Here is a 15,230-nt window from a genome sequence, read left to right on the forward strand (position 1 = left end):
TTGCTGCGAATAGAGTGTTCTCCCTGGTGATGAGCTTGATTCAGTCATGGCACTGCAGAGAAGAGATGGAGACTCGCACGCGACACGCCAGCTGGAAGATAAACTAATCAAACTGAATCGGCTATAACCAGGAGATATAATATGATCGTTTACCATACAAGAGAAAGAGGGAAAATATGATGGGATCACTCTGAATATTCTTATCTCGACGTAGACGGCAACGTCAAGTGCGATCTCCCAGAAGATTTCTCTCCGTTCTGTTTTAAAAAAAGAGGTCGGGACCTCTTTTCCGAATACTGCAAAAAGACCATGGTTTCTAGCATACTGTGATTTATAAAACTTTGGTTTTTTCTGAAGCCAAACGCAGCAAAGTATTCAAAACCACGGTATTTTTCAGAAACCACGATATTCTCAGAAAACTTTAAAAAAACTGTGCTGCCAAACGCAGCCGAAGTCGTATTGGGCTGAAAAGTCGAGGGCCGTCGCTGGAGTCGCGGTTGAGGCGCCCATTCCGTCGTGGGTGAGGAGCTAAACCACCTTGACGAAACCCTGCTGCCGGAGTGACGCCACCATGCTCGTTGTTACACGCTGTCACGTCCGTGTGGAGCACCTCCCCCCGCGCGTGACATCCTGTCAGCTCGTGTTTTGTGGTAGTATTTGTGTCATTCGTTAAATTAGATGATTCCCCGTGCGTTGCTGCAAAAACAATAAGAGACATTTACCTACGAAATATTGTTCCTGCATCTTAATATATATTTTTAAGTTAGCAACCTAATGGTTTGACAAATATACTGAATTAAGTTTTCTAATGATAAACATTTCTAGTCAGATTGCAGATTAATATATTGTACTCCTTTTTTTCATTTTAATAAATGTATCTTCAAAAAGTCTTGTAGCATTGTAGTTTTTTCTTAGGAAACATGCTTTATTATTTATGGATAAAAAACATACCAGCCAATACTTATATGCTTGTATTGTCTTCTTCAATTCATATTTTATTCTTGAATACATCCTAACGATCATTGTCTACAGAAAATTCTTGTCAATTTTTCATTCCACATAAAGAAGATGACATGCTAATGACATGAGTTTGTGTAAGATGTATGAGATGGATAATTACGTGACTGCTATTGATGCAGACATGCATGAATTGGTGAGGTAAAGAGGGTGAACTATTTAAGAACTAATAAGTGCAGACTTGAGCATATCTCACATCGTAAGGTTTGCTGATTATAGAAAAAAATAGGTAGGTTTTCCTGTGATGAAACATGCTCACTAGGTTAACTCCTAAACTTGGGATTGGTGCTTGCATTTTTTTGGGTTTATTTCAGTATTTTCGACGACATTCAATCAGTGAGAGGTGACATTCCCGTCGTCTACGAAGGTGTCTGTGGTGACTTCGTCAATACAAGATGTTCTGTTGGCTCGGTATCTCCGAAGTTCTCATAAAGATAGGATGTGCGCACATACATTTGTACGAACTAGTGGTTGGAGCGCCACCCAGTGGCGCCACCTGAGAGAAAGTTTGTGCGGTGCCAGGTAGTGTGGCACCCTTTCCAGTGAATTTGAGCTCTGATTGATAACATACATCCATGTACAGCTGATGCATTACATACGATGCTCCTCTTCATAAAAAGTGAACCAAACACATCAAATAAACAAGCAATCTTAATGCTATATCTATCAGATGCTTCTCTTCATCATGTCGTTGTATTGCAGTTCCAGAATTGTCGCTGCAGTTCATCTACATGTAGCTCTTTGTGATGCGCCAGCCGCCAAGGCTGACGCGGCTGTGCTGCAGTGTCTAGACCAGGAGGAGGATCGAGCTACCCTTGCGCGCCCAGAGCACCAACAGCTGCAGCAGCCGCCACGTCCGTCGGCTGGTTGGGGCCTTCCTCGTTCTCTTGCATCATTTTTTCTCAAACTTAAAAGAATCCCATATGAATTTGATAAAACACAAATATCTTCCAATCCAATCAACTACAGCAGTAAGTAAGAACTCGGGGAACGGTATCTTACAGCTAGTGGGCGTAGCGAGGAGTTGTTGAGGATGATCTTCAACAACGTTAATACCTGAAACTGCAAAAATAAAAGGCAGTAAGGTTTCCTTGGATGGTTGTACAAAGGGTAATAAAATATAAGTATAGTGCAAAAACAATCTCAGTTATTGAAATGTAATTGTCTCAACTATGTGTCAAAGCAGTCCAGCTACCTGATCTCAGAAACAGGGTCAAAGACCATGGTACAAAGAACCTGTCAGTACAAAGATCATAACATCAAACACACAAACACCACCAAATAAACATGGGGAGATCAGCATAGTTCTTTTGAAATTAGTGTGTTGCCTAACAAATAGTCGAAGATAGCAAACTAATAAGGGACATGTCACCAATTGACAAAAAACGTGTCTGCCTAATTTTAAATGCATATGCAACAGAACTTTGTAAGCTACTCCTTGTTCAGACTCGTTGGGCCTGGATGAATATCTTTTAGTTTTTCGTAGGCGATATTGGACCAAATTGGCTTTCAGAAACCATGTTATTTATCAAACTCAAACTTACAAAAATCATTTCTTAATAAAAGTGTTAGCAGAAAAATAAATCACCACCCAGTCTAGGCAAAACAAAAGAGAAGAGACAGGGGAGATAGGGAAAAAATATGTTATTATTGCTCGTGTTTGTAGTGTATGTGTAATAATTGTAAAATGATTATATTTCATAACCAAACGTATTTATATCTTAAATTTATTTAACGCATTGCAAATTAGTAACTACCTTCTGAATTAGTAAGTAAAATGGTAGATTGCACCAGTAAAATAAGCTCCTACTTTTTCTATACACAAGTATTGCGGTTGTCTGCGAAATATATGGAGAACATATTCACCGAATAATAATATTAAGTTATTTTCAATGTTCAAATGTGAATGGCATCAGGTATATACTTTAATTTATATCAATGTTGAAACATAAGAAATGCTCTTCTTTCCATGCCATGGAGTATTGTTTTTATGCAAAAAGTTTCTGCAAATCATGTATGTACATTTGGCGTAAAATCTCATCGAGGTAGGCATCTTAAATTAGTATCATCCTACTCTGTAATCTACTGATCCTTGAAAAATAATGCTTAACTACAAGATCGATGTAGGTATAAGAGTTTAAACAATGAACTGCGACTTGGGCTAACTATTTGTACAGTAGTTTTAATTTGGATAAGGAAATTGCATCACTCGGAGTTCATTTACCAAATGGTGAGTGTATGAAATGGCAGGTATGAAATTTGTAGTTAGCAAGCTTAGACTGGTAGCACTATGATGGTCAATATTTAGTATTGGTTTGTTCGAAGTGAAAGATCTCAGGTGAATGGTAAATCTTGTTGTGATGTTCTTGCTGTATGAATGAAGATGTGAGTGAAAGAATCATGTCCTCTATGAACGATTTCTTTACTGAAAGATTGTGACTTTGTAATAAAATTTGATTGTTTGTGCTGTGCAGGCAGAAGGTGGCCTATGCTTGGTCAGGTGAAGAACATGTTGATTACAGAGTAGTAGCAATCAAAGAAGGACGAAAATAAATGCAGAGGATGTGTGTGTGAAGTCGCATTAAGTACCTTGATGGCTTTGCATTGATGATCTTTATCATGGATGACGAAGGGCGCGAGAAGAACTAACGGATTTTCCTCCTCCGGGTGAGCTCCAGTTCCATGAATGTTATCTTGCCGCCACCGTAGCCAACCCTGACAACAAGTGCTCCCCCATCATTAACAGAGCTCTGCAGTTTGACCGAGACCTTACAAACTACTATCTCTCTGCTCAGAAATCTGAATGTAAGAACGTGGGATGATGCTGTTTTCCTTTCCCTGAATCACAAAAGGAGACTTATCATGTGTTTATCAGGTTAAGCCATGGCATGCTTTTTTAACTAGAAATTATTTCCAACGCAGAACGGTTACCCTTATTTTTTCAATCTCCTAATCAAAATAAAATAGATGAGATAAAAGATACGGAATGCAACTGACAGAAGTACATATGCTATCCAAAGCATTTTGTGACCTGCAAAAAAAACAGAGCATGGCACTTGATTTCCAAAGCTTTTTGTCTTCTTGCAATAATCCAATCTTCACATACTGTCTCCCCAGTGGCATTAGTTATTTATCATGCAATATGTTTCTTACCGAGATACTGCTAGACTGTAATTCTGATGCTGCTAGACAAAGATGAAGAGTTTTAACTCCATCCTGCGAGTTTGTTAGCATGCCTTAAGCTGCAACCATCAGATAGCGAATGGGCATATGCTGCACAAGAGCATTTTTTTTCATACAGGCAAATTGGCATTCATTTTTTTCCACAACAGACAACTTCTACAGTGGGTTAGGAGCTTGCATATGAGGCATATCAATAAAACTATCAGTCTTGCAAGCAATTTGACAAATACTTGAACTCCATGGATCGACCACCTATAAATTCGATTTTAGATGTAAAGGAGAGGATGTTCTCCGTGCTCTTCTTCTGCCACTCTAGCTTCTGTCACTCTAGGAAACAAGCATAAATACATAAATCTGTCAAAGAATCCAACGGAATTGATGTACAGTGGTTTACATAGGAAAGATCGATCAAAATCATGCTCTGTCTATCATAGATAAAAATGAGAAGCTCAGATGCATAAATCTCAAGTGACCATAGCATAAATACAGGGTCAAAGTGACCAAGCATAGAGGATTTACCTTGCTCATCGGCAACACCATGGAATGGAAACCCTATGTGCCGGTCACCAGAACCGCAGAGAAAAGCTCACTGCGTGCGTGTGTGTATATCACATACGGAGAAGTGTCTTGGTATATGCTGGTCATGATAAGCAGAAGCAAGATAACTATCAACTCACACAGTTATCCATGTAAAAGGAAATTTACTTGGTACTTACAAGAAGCTTCCGCAGAACTATGTTGTCGGGTAAGGGGAATCAACACCATCTTCAATGAGCACTGATCTTGCTATCCCGTCCCTCCTAGGTGCCAGCAACCTGAAGCTGAAAGGGACAAATACATTCATCACCTGCAACTCTAGGAAGACCAAATAAAGATGTCGGGTCACTAAGATAAAATCAGTTGTACTAAACATGCCAAGGTTTTCAATCCGCTTTTCAGTTCATGTATGTTTCAGTGTGCACGCACATGTTTCACTAACTTTTAACAGATGAAAACAAAAACATTGCATCACTTTGATTTTCACGAAACCAAAAAGTATGTGCCTTCTGCACAGGAAACAACATACTGCCATTTATACTGTCCCCAAAAATAGATAATTGGATAGTATCGACCATTGACTCCTGGTAAAGCATAGTTAACCAAATTATCATAGCAATACGGCAGCATTAGCAAAGCACAAAAGCAACCGACATGCTCCTCTAGATCCACACGTCGAAAGAACTTCCAGTGAGCTCACACTTCATGCAGCTGAACCACGTAACTTCCAATTCAAAGTGATTCTACATGACATTGCTAATAAAGCCTCTTTTGCTAAAATAAAAACATGATACTGCATAATCACAAGCTATGCGTAGGCCTGCAATATTTACCTTGTCCTGACTGTCAGCGGCGTCTTCCTTCCGCTGCTTCTTCCTCCTCTCCTTGCGCCGGTTCTTCTTCTTCCTCGACAAGTTCCACCACCGCGTCCTTGTCGACCTCCTCGTCCAAGGACAGGGAGATCACCTCAGCAAACCCGGGCTGGCCTCCTGCAGCCTCGCGCCACCGCGCCAAGAGATAACGCCCCTGCAAGGAATATGGATCCAGAGCTATGGATTAGGTCAGTAGAATCAACATTGCAGTGGAAGAACAAAACAGAAGTGTGGATCTTAGCTTAGCAAAACGAAAGGGCCTCGTCCTCATCCCACCCTCTCATGCCGGAGACACATTCCGGCCGCTGCTCCAGTCAGCACGACAGTACCCGTCCTGCCAGTCTGCCTCCTCCCCGGCGCCATCGACCTTAGGGCTCCTGCTAGCCGCCTCATGGTGCACTAAAGTGAAACAAATACTGACGTAAATGTAGCAAAGCTCTAAATTGGCTTACTGACATATTTGAAGTCTGAACGCATAGTTGCTGCAGCATATACCATAATCAAATGTAACAGAAAATTAGAAATTCTGCAGTATCTGGAACTAAATTTAAAATAGTATCAACCAAAACCAGTTCATCAAGGTTTGATACATATATAGAATCATAGAATCAATACTTATGTTATGACACATTTATTTGGCAATTTACTTATAATAAAACTAAAAAGCATATTAACTACTGCTGCTACATGATTCCCTTATCAACTGGAACAAGGGCCTCTTCTTGCAAAAGAAATCAACAGTCTAAATAAGGGAAGTAAGACATCCAGTATTGAGAGGGAGTCACCATACCAGTGTACTTATTATAAAGCTGAGCATGGACAAAGCAATGAGGAAGACTAAACAGACACAAAGAGGAGCAGCAGCAAAGCCTATGCAAAAATTAACATCTAGTGCAATAGAAATCACCTCATTGGCTGCCGTCAGGAGACAGAGCAAACCGGCAGATGAACTAAGAGTGACCTCCCTCCGTGGCTGCCTCAGTTACCCACCTTAGGGAATCCACCACCGCCACGGTCGGCGATAGGCCACCACATTCGGTCAACTGAACTACTTCATCACATTTTCAAAAGATTTCATGAGTGATTTTAAAAAGCATGGCTAAATCACACTTTACCTGCTTCAAACACACACAACAAAAAGACGTACAATTTCTTCTAGCAATTCATCAAACAATTGGTGTGCACAAAGAAAACTACACACTTAGAATCTCCAAATATATCAAGGCTGTTAGCCTCTGCCACCTGAGAAGGATTTCACCGCGTCGATACCAGCGGTGTTGCGGCGCGGACAGGAGGGCTGGCCCCGTGAGATGGAGAAATTCGCTGCCGCCGCCGCTCTTTCTTTTCTTCCCGCTCCCATCACCCCACGCGCTGCACGAGCCTCCTCTGCCTCAAATTCGAAGTTTGAACCCATCAAAGAATCACCACATGAGATGAAAATAAGACAAAACGTATGCAATAAATCTGAAGTAAACCAGAGAAATGTAAATGGATGGGATTTGTGCGTTTGCATCGACCACGTACCAACAGCCATGTCTTGTAGATGTTGATCTCGTCATCCTCGACGAAGTAGCGGGCCTGGAAGAAGTGGCCACGCTCGCCAAGAAGCAGGGAGGGGCGCCTCTCCCGTTGGCAGCACCCTGCTCTGTCTCCGGCCGACGGCCACGCCATCTACTTCCCTGCCCCCTCCTCTACAACCATCATTGAGGACGGGTGCAACACAAAGTTGAGAAGTTTTAGGGGAGAAGCGGATCTGAGGAAGGCGCCTTCTCCGGTGGCCGGCGACGGAGGAACTGGAATGCGCCGATGGGGCGGGGACGGGGGCGGCGGGGAAGGGAAAATGAGGAAAGGGGAGGTTGCGTGGGAGAGAAAGGAGTGCGGGTGGGGCTCGAGGCGACTCCCTATCTGCAAACGAGAAGCGGTGGGCCACACTTTGCTTTCTCCTTGCCAATACGCATCCGACTGTACAGTGCATCAATTTTATCTTGCTGCCGACAAGATTACGAGGTTACGCCCATGATGCGCACGTCAATGCTTCTCGATGACTGTATAGCATGTATGTAGGTATCTGCAATTGTACAATTTTTTTTATTTTTTTGCAATGGAAGCAATCGATCTGTACAACAAGGAAAAATGAGGGATTTCTATATTTGAGTGCACCAAGTGGTTAACAAAACCTAAGATTTTCACACCGATGAAGGATAATGAAATCTAATAGTATTGTTAAATTTTACGCTTGTCTTTCCTTTTCTTTTTGCAGGAGAAACCATCAAACTATTCATTAATTGTAGGCCCGGATACCACCTAGCGATGATTATATGCACTGGGGCAAACCGAAGGCGCACCGCCGTGATTGCTCGTTCCTCACCGGAGTCGGGAAAACCTTATTGTGGTTGATGGTCAAAAAGTTGTCGTGCAAAGGTCCTATAGGCCGCCGTCACGGAGCAGAAGCGTCTATAAGAAGGATCCAACCTAGAGACATACGAACACCGACGAATGAAAGCCGGATGGATGTGGATCCACTAAAGAAAATGTCAACCGAATCGCATGAGGTTCACCGGAGACAAATCTCCACATGCCCTTCGACGATGCTAGAAGCACCGCAAGGATGAAGGCAAAGCCAGAAGTAGCTTATTCCATTTTCAGAGAGCCGCACCCGCAGCGCCTCACTGTATGTGACACAAAACCTGTCAAAAAAGCACCCCAAAATGGAGCCCTCATGCCAACAAGTGTCGGGATCTAGCGCACATGCATGGCCCTAAGGCCACAGGAGACGAGGCAGATCACCGGTTGCGCTGGCGGAAGACACGACAAACCCTAACTAACTGTTGGATGCCCTTACATATGATGTTGTACTGCTATAACTCGACCGTGAGTTTACTCTCGTCTTTGTTCAAAGATAAAACATATTGTCTCTCGCCAATCTCGGACTTTTCATACTATTAAAACATGTTTGGTTGAGTAAAATTGGAGGTAGGGAATGAGAATTTATGGTACAAAGGAGGTAGAATCATTTGATTGGTTCGTGGACATGGGAGTTGAAGTGGGTTGGGGAAGGGGAATTAAAATGGTCAACTCCCCCATATCTCTTCCGTGGTGTGACCTGGTAATTCAGCCGTGATAGGGAATTAGCAAAAGATCGCTCTGTTGCGCACTGAGATAGAAAAATGGCAGTAAATTCCTATCACACAACCAAACGTGGGATAGCGTCTAATAATCTATTTGCCAAAGCTAATACGTCAACAAACTATCACTTGTAAACTCCATTCCCTTTCCTTTGATTTGCCAAACACGCTAGGTGTTATAGGTGATGATTCTGAGAGCACCTGCAAGGTCAATAATGCGGTAGGTAATGGGACCAATTGATAGTTCCGGCGTAGGCAATACTTAGTTTACACGGTTAGCTGGAACGTTATGACGTTTTTGTTTCTTTCCTCTTCTTTTTTCTAGCAGACACTAGTGTAGAACCGGGCTATAGCACCGGTTCGTAAGGCCCTTTAGTGTCGGTTTTGTAACCGGCACTAAAGGGTGGCGACTAAAGGTCGCCCCCCCCCTCCCCCCTTAAGTACCGGTTCTGCACGAACCACCGCTAAAGGGCCACCACGTGGCACGTGCCAACGCCGGTGACGGGGAGCCCTTTAGTACCGGTTGCTAACACCAGCCGGTACTAAAAGCTTTGGGGGGTTTTGGTTTTATTATTTATTTTCCCTTTAATTTTGTGTTTCCCATTTAATTTAGAGATTGTTTTCCATTTATTTTCCCTTTCATAAATTATATAATAACTCATCATCATCATCATATTAATATAAAAACTCTTGCATCTCATATCATCACCAACAACAACACTAGCTAATTAATAATTATCATATATATATATATATATATAGTCATTACCGCTATTTTTATCATCATTATGTAATCACCACCAACAGTAGCTTCAAGAAGAAACATTCATTTGTACAAAAAGCAAAGATATCATCGAGTTCAACATGGTCATGAGATTATTATAAGCGTTCATAACTAAGGCCACAAAAGCAAATCACTAATAATTAAGTTCAGGACGAAACACGGACATGAGACGACAAGTACTAATAGCAGGAACTAGCTAATCACTCCTCATGCTCTCTCAGGTAAAATGGCATAGAACATGTGTAGCTCTCCTGATTCATCATATTGGAGCATGCAGATGAACCTGTCTCCTAATCGTGGGTTGCGCTTCTGATTGTTGCCCCCTAGTACTTCTCTGAGATCATTCACAATTTTGCTCCAGTCTTTCACTATTAAGCATTCCTCGGTTCTAGAAATCTTGAATGCGCTCGTGTGCAATGTAGGATGTCTTGGCCATAAACTAACAATTGACATGCGACCGTTAGTCGAGATCCACTGAGGCACAACTATCATCGGGAGTCCCTGTTGAAAAACATCGTATAGTAACATACTTAGCAATGAAGTTTAGCTTAAAAAATAATGTATGCAAAAGATGCACTAAGGACAAATATTAAAAATCTTACCATCTTTCTTAAATACGTGTGACCGTAGTTCAATATGAACACTATTGGTCGCGCGTTTTGAGTACTAAGATTTGCAAGTCTAGGAAAATAATTTCTCTTGACAGCATCAAGATCCTCAAGCAATGAAACATATTGACTTATCCCCTCGCAGTTTAGTTCAACCCTGGGACAGTGGAAGGTCCTGTCTACCAAGCGCCGGACATGTTTGCTTGAATGGAAATAAGCTGTCAATAGAAATTAGTTGTCAACTACTTTTGAAATAAACAATATCGAAGACATAAATATGGTTGAGGAACACTCACATAATGGTAGAACTAGAGGCGTATGTACATCGACCCAGATATCGGTATGACCTTCAATATCACCTTCCGGACGAATATCAAAGGTGATAACCATATCAGGCTCAAATGCATAAGCCTTGCATAGTGCTTGCCAAGTTTTGCATTCAAAATAGGTGTAGGTGTCTGCATTGTATAATTTTGCATGGAAAGTATAACCATGCTCGGTCTTCAAGTAAACTCTCTTTACCTCCATAGTTTTCATAGTACTGAAACCTATCTTATCCAATACAAAAATTCTTGCATGGCAGGGGATACGGTAGTAGAATAGTAAAAAATTAAAATTATAAGTTGAAGCAAATGAAGCATATGCTTAATTACAAAAAAACACTTGTCGTTGTGACTTACTGCATTCACTTTGAAGGTCTCGTCCAGCTTGATGCTGAAGCGCCTACATTAACTAGGAAATTTCTTTCGCACGTGCCGCGCTTGCCTTCGCAATTGCTACGTCTTGAGCTTGCATTGGTTTTCCTTGAAGTGGAAAGGGTGATGCAGCACAATAGCATAAGTATCTCCCTCAGTTTTTGAGAACCAAGGTATCAATCCAGTAGGAGGCTCCTCAAAAGTCTCACACACCTACACAAACAAACAAGAACTCGCAACCAACGCAATAAAGGGGTTGTCAATCCCTTCACGGCCACTTGCGAAAGTGAGATCTGATAGAGATAATATGATAAGATAATATTTTTGGTATTTTTGTGATATAGATTGGAAAAGTAAAAGATGCAAATAAAATTAGATTGAAAGCTTATATGATAAAAGATAGACCCGGGGGCCATAGGTTTCACTAGCGGCTTCTCTCAAGATAGCATAAGTATTACGGTGGGTGAACAAATTACTGTCGAGCAATTGATAGAAAAGCGAATAATTATGAGATTATCTAGGCATGATCATGTATATAGGCATCACGTCCGTGACAAGTAGACTGAAATGATTCTGCATCTACTATTATTACTCCACACATCGACCGCTATCCAGCATGCATCTAGACTATTAAGTTCATAAAGAACAGAGTAACGCATTAAGAAAGATGACATGATGCAGAGGGATAAATTCATGCAATATGATATAAACCCCATCTTTTTATCCTCGATGGCAACAATACAATACGTGCCTTGCTGCCCCTGCTGTCACTGGGAAAGGACACCGCAAGATTGAACCCAAAGCTAAGCACTTCTCCCATTGCAAGAAAGATCAATCTAGTAGGCCAAACCAAACTGATAATTCGAAGAGACTTGCAAAGGTAACGTAATCACACATAAAAGAATTCAGAGGAGATTCAAATATTTCTCATAGATAAACTTGATCATAAACCCACAATTCATCGGATCTCGATCAACACACCGCAAAAAGAGTTACATCGAATAGATCTCCAAGAAGATTGAGGAGAACTTTGTATTAAGATTCAAAGAGAGAGAAGAAGCCATCTAGCTAATAACTATGGACCTGAAGGTCTGTGGTAAACTACTCACAACTCATCGGAAGGGCTATGGTGTTGATGTAGAAGCCCTCCGTGATCGATTCCCCCTCCAGCGAGCGCCGGCGAAGGCTCCAAGATGGGATCTCACGGATACAGAAGGTTACGGCGGTGGAAATAGTTTTTCGTGGTCCCCTCTGATGTTTTCGGGGTACATGGGTATATATAGGAGGAAGAAGTAGGTCGGTGGACGCTCGAGGGGCCCACGAGACAGGGGGCGCGCCCAGTAGGGGGGGCGCCCTCCACCCTCGTGGCCGCCTCGTTTGTTTCTTGACTTCCACTCCAAGTCCTTGGATCACGTTTGTTCCAAAAAGATCGCTCCCGAAGGTTTCATTCCGTTTGGTATTCCTTTTCTTCGAAACACTGAAATAGGCAAAAAAAACAGCAATTCGGGTTGGGCCTCCGGTTAGTAGGTTAGTCCCAAAAATGATATAAAAGTGTAAAGTAAAGCCCATATACATCCAAAACGGGTAATATAATAGCATGGAACAATCAAAAATTATAGATACGTTGGAGACGTATCAAGCATCCCCAAGCTTAATTCCTGCTCGTCCTCGAGTAGGTAAATGATAAAAACAGAATTTTTGATGTGGAATGCTACCTAGCATAATTCATTGTAGTTTTCTTTATTGTGGCATGAATGTTCAGATCCAAATGATTTAAAATAAAAGTTCATATTGACATAAGAAATAATAATACTTCAAGCATACTAATAACGCAATCATGTCTTCTCAAAATAACATGGCTAAAGAAAGTTATCCCTACAAAATCATGTAGTCTGGCTATGCTCTATCTTCATCACACAAAGTATTTAATCATGCACAACCCCGATGACAAGCCAAGGAATTGTTTCATACTTTAGTAATCTCAAACCTTTTTCAACTTTCACGGAATACATGAGCGTGAGCTATGGACATAGCACTATATGTGGAATAGAATGGTGGTTGTGGAGAAGACAAAAAAGGAGAAGATAGTCTCACATCAACTAGGCGTATCAACGAGCTATGGAGATGCCCGTTAATAGATATCAATGTGAGTGAGTAGGGATTGCCATGCAACGGATGCAGTAGAGCTATAAATGTATGAAAGCTCAACAAAAGAAACTAAGTGGGTGTGCATCCAACTTGCTTGCTCATGAAGACCTAGGGCATTTTGAGGAAGCCCATCATTGGAATATACAAGCCAAGTTCTATAATGAAAAATTCCCACTAGTATATGAAAGTGACAACATAGGAGACTCTCTACCATGAAGATCACAGTGCTACTTTGAAGCACAAGTGTGGTAAAAAGGATAGTAGCATTGCCCCTTCTCTCTTTTCTCTCATTATTATTTTTTCTTCTTTCTTTTTTTTCCCTTTCTTCCCTTTTTTTCTTTTTCTCTCTCTCTCTCTTTTTTTGTGGGCTTCTTTGGCCTCCTTTATTTTTATAAAGTCTGAAGTCTCATCCCGACTTGTGGGGGAATCATAGTATTCATCATCCTTTCCTCACTTGGGACAATGCTCTAATGAAGATCATCACACTTTTATTGATTTACAACTCAAGAATTACAACAATACTTAGAACAAAATATGACTCTATGTGAATGCCTCCGGCGGTGTACCAGGATATGCAATGAACCAAGAGTGACATGTATGAAAATTATGAAGGTGGCTTTGCCACAAATACGATGTCAACTACATGATCATGCAAAGAGCAATATGACAATGATGATGCGTGTCATAATAAACGAATGGTGGAAAGTTGCATGGCAATATATCTCGGAATGGCTATGGAAATGCCATAATAGGTAGGTATGGTGGCTGTTTTGAGGAAGGTATAAGGTGGGTGTATGCTACCGACGAAAGTTGCGCGGCACAAGAGAGGCTAGCAATTGTGGAAGGGTGGAAGTGCGTATAATCCATGGACTCAACATTAGTCATAAAGAACTCATATACTTATTGCAAAAATCTACAAGTCTTTGAAAACAAAGTACTACGCGCATGCTCCTAGGGGGATAGATTGGTAGGAAAAGACCATCGCTCGTCCCCGACCGCCATTCATAAGGAAGACAATCAATAAATAAATTATGCTCCGACTTCATCACAAAGCGGTTCACCATACGTGCATGCTACGGGAATCACAAACTTCAACACAAGTATTCTTTAAATTCACAATTACCCAACTAGCATGACTCTAATATTACCACCTCTATATCTCAAAAAAATTATCAAGAATCAAATTGATCATAGCATCCAATTCACTTCCTATGACAGTTTTTATTATACCCAACTTGGATGCCCATCATTTTAGGACCAATTTTATAACCATAGCAAATACCATGCTGTTCTAAAAGACTCTCAAAATAATATAAGTGAAGCATGAGAGATCAACAATTTTTTCAAAATTCAGCCACCGCCGTGCTCTAAAAAGTATAAGTGAAGCATATAGAGCAAAACTATCTAGCTCAAAAGATATAAGTGAAGCACAAAGAGTATTCTAATAAATTCCTATCATGTGGGTTTCTCCCAAAAGGTGTGTACAGCAAGGATGATTATGGTAAACTAAAAAGCAAAGACTAATATCATACAAGACGCTCCAAGCAAAACACATATCATGTGGTGAATAAAAATATAGCTCCAAGTAAAGTTACCGATAGACGAAGACGAAAGAGGGGATGCCTTCCGGGGCATCCCCAAGCTTAGGCTTTTGGTTATCCTTGAATATCTTGGGGTGCCATGGGCATCCCCAAGCTTAGGCTCTTGTCACTCCTTGTTCCATAAGCCATCAAATCTTTACCCAAAACTTGAAAACTTCACAACACAAAACATAACAGAAATTCTCGTAAGCTCCGTTAGCGAAAGAAAACAAAACACCACTTCAAGGTACTGTAATGAACTCATTCTTTATTTGTATTGGTGTTAAACCTACTGTATTCCAACTTCTCTATGGTTTATAAACTATTTTACTAGCCATAGATTCATCAAAATAAGCAAACAACACACGAAAAACAGAATCTGTCAAAAACAGAACAGTCTGTAGTAATCTGTAACTAACGCAAACTTCTGGAACTCAAACAATTCTACCAAAATAGGACGACCTAGATAATTTGTTTATTGATCTACTGCAATTGGAATCAATATTTTATCATGTTCTAGTGATTTTAAACAATTGTTTTCGTGAACAGAAAGTTTCTGGAATTTTCAGCAAGATCAAATAACTATCGTCCAAGAAGATCCTATAGGTTTAACTTGGCACAAACACTAATTAAAACATAAAAACACATCTAAACAGAAGGTAGTTGAAATATTTATTACTG

The 15,230-nt window shown here is 40.9% G+C and overlaps 1 long non-coding RNA gene across 15 annotated transcripts; it reads right to left on the minus strand.

Annotated features, from left to right (window-relative positions):
- Positions 1-1,528: 1,528 nt before the first annotated feature.
- On the minus strand, positions 1,529-7,469 carry LOC123179766 (uncharacterized). Of its 15 annotated transcripts, none has more exons than XR_006490579.1 (9): positions 7,134-7,469; positions 6,879-6,995; positions 6,517-6,657; positions 5,571-6,008; positions 4,917-5,021; positions 4,720-4,837; positions 3,607-3,732; positions 2,213-2,253; positions 1,529-2,079 (listed from the first exon to the last, which is right to left on the minus strand). It is a non-coding gene; the product is annotated as an uncharacterized lncRNA (long non-coding RNA). The 15 variants fall into 15 exon arrangements; XR_006490584.1 differs by having other exon boundaries at positions 6,517-6,652; positions 6,852-6,995; XR_006490580.1 differs by having other exon boundaries at positions 6,852-6,995.
- Positions 7,470-15,230: the final 7,761 nt, after the last annotated feature.

The sequence above is a fragment of the Triticum aestivum genome, chromosome 1D, assembly GCF_018294505.1.
Source record: "Triticum aestivum cultivar Chinese Spring chromosome 1D, IWGSC CS RefSeq v2.1, whole genome shotgun sequence".
Classification (NCBI taxonomy): Eukaryota; Viridiplantae; Streptophyta; class Magnoliopsida; order Poales; family Poaceae; genus Triticum; species Triticum aestivum.